Raw genomic sequence first — 2,434 nt, forward strand, 5'->3', positions numbered from 1 at the left:
GTAGAGAATAGAGACTTTTATATATACATATACATAAAACTTAATAACTTCTGCTTTGCTCTTTGTTTTTTTAATTTGTAAGGTTTCTTTAATTTGTAAGGTTTCTTTTTTAATTTGTAAGAGATTTAGATCTCGCCATCTTCTCTGGCTGGCTCAACCTGAAGGATCCCAATTTTGAAAGAAAAAGTATGTGAGACTCAGAGCGGGCGAGAGTGAGGGCTCGGCACACTCCCATTCCCCTGAGCCCCCGTGCTTGCCTCAAGGGCTCCCCTATATTCCTCACGGCAGCCATCGCTCTCTCGCCAAGCAAAACCGAAGCCCTCAAACGGAAAAAAAAAAAAATGGAAAAAAAAAAAAAAAAAGATGTTTCACGGATAAAGAAGTTCACATTCATTCGACTCATTGAGCCTGTTGCTGTCCCCGCTGCGTGGGCGGTGGCTGGGGGCCACTGGGACCTGGGATCTGTCCTTAGTAAGCGGTTTGCTGTCTGTAATATTCTCCCCAGGCTGCACTGTAGTCTGGCTGGGAGCCTGGGGGAGCTCCTGGACCCCCTCCGGGGGCCACTTGCGCTTGCTTCTTGTAGTACTCTTCCCAGGCCTTAGTGTAGTCTGACTGCCTACACTAAGTGGGCGGGGACTGAGGGGGCTCACCTTGAGCGGGTGGAGCCCCGGGGTCCGGCGACGGCGCCCGGGGACTGCTGGTGGTAGTGTGAGTAGTAGGCAGCCCATGTGGCGTTGGGGTCCGCGGTAGCCGCAGCTGCTTTGCTTGGGTCGTGAGGAGCAGGTGGTTGCCACTAAGGGTAGGTATTACCCCAGCCCTGGTGAGGAGGGAGCCCCCCGGCATGCGGGGGAGCCCAGGTGGCCCCTGGTTGAAGGGCCCCCTCGATAAGCTGCCTGGTGTGGTGGATCTGCTGGGGTGAACCCTGGATAATGAACAACTTGAAGTTGGGATCCCCGTTGGGTGGTAGCTGCCAGGAGATCTCTAGGAAGGCTCCCGTCTGCTGGTTCATGGCTTTCAAGTTCTCGCCGTCTCCGCCGATGATCAGCCCGCACTTGTGAGTGGGGATGGAGAAGGTCATCTCCCCGCAGGGGGCCCCCAGTTGCCTTGGCCTCTTCCTCAGCCTCCCCGGGGGCATGCCTGGACCCCCTGGAGGGCCTCGGGGACCACTCCTGAGGCTCTGGAAGAGGTCGTTGATGATCCGGGCTGCGTGCTTGCACCTGTCTGGGGACCCCATTATATGAGCAATCTTCTCGGGCCCTATCCCGTCATCTTGCTTGAACTGTATCCGCACACCAGCCTCATTCTGGATCTTCTTGATCATCTCTCCTCTCCGGCCAATGACCAGGCCGACAGAATGCCTGGGCACCTGCACATGGATGCCCCCGCCAATCTGAGATCCCTACTCTTTCCGGTCCCCAAAGCCACCTTGGTCATGTTCCTGGAGGATGTCCATCACCATCTCACAGGCTTGCTGCACTTTGTAAGGATCCCCAGGGATCCGGAGAGGGTTGTCCACATTGGTATTCTGAGAACCATCCTGAACTAAGATCATCTTCACTCCAGCGCGTTCCTGCAGCTGCTTCATGGTCTCCCCGCCGTTGGCGATGACCAGGACGGCCTTCCCCGCAGGGACCATGTGTGTTCTGGCCCCTGTGGGGAGTTGTGGAACTGTCCTGCGGTCCTCCCATGACCCCGAGATATAATGTCATCCAGCATCATCTTCGCTTTCTGTAGAGATTCTGTGGCTCCTGTCAAGGACACATTGTGCTCAGGTAGGCCACTGTTGTCTGGAGTAATCTGTACTTTGCAGGCTGAATCCTGTTGGATTTTGTCAATTTGTTCGCCCCCTCTGCCAAAGATCAGGCCCACCATGCCCTCTGGGACCTTGTACTCTTCTGTCATTGAAGTCCTTGGAGGACGATGGATAGGTCCAAGTTGATAACTGCCTCTCCCTGAGAAGCCAGCTTCTTGCTCTCCGGTTGATCTCCATCTCTCATGACCCCCCACCCCCAAAGCAAAATCAGAAGTGCTATTATTCACTGTTGTTGCAGCATCACCTCCAATTTTGGCTGCGATCTTGGGAGGAGCCAGTCTCCAGCCCCAGAGGCATTGAGACAGCCCAGGAGCCTGTCTGTTTCCTGAAAGGAGGCAAAGTCCTCCCATTCTACCGACCTCCACCCCTCCAGGCCATGGGGAGGCTGCAAATGCAGCTGAAGAGGTCAGTCCTAGCAGCATGTGACACCTTCTTGTCATCATGCCTCAGTACACGGTGGTGGGAGACCCTCCCCTCTTTTCCCCAAAGAGAGAGACCACCTTTCAAGTCACCAAAGCGTCCCAAAACCAGTTCCTACGCTCATTTTCCCCATTTCGCCCAAGTTCTCAGCCCTAAATAGTTCCCCTATGCACTTTCCCAACTCAAGAGGAAGGACTGTCC

The 2,434-nt window shown here is 54.7% G+C and overlaps 1 pseudogene; it reads right to left on the reverse strand.

The window, feature by feature from the left end:
• Positions 1-399: 399 nt before the first annotated feature.
• LOC111537239 lies at positions 400-2,163 on the reverse strand (annotated as a pseudogene).
• Positions 2,164-2,434: the final 271 nt, after the last annotated feature.

The sequence above is a fragment of the Piliocolobus tephrosceles genome, chromosome 14, assembly GCF_002776525.5.
Source record: "Piliocolobus tephrosceles isolate RC106 chromosome 14, ASM277652v3, whole genome shotgun sequence".
Taxonomy (NCBI): Eukaryota; Metazoa; Chordata; class Mammalia; order Primates; family Cercopithecidae; genus Piliocolobus; species Piliocolobus tephrosceles.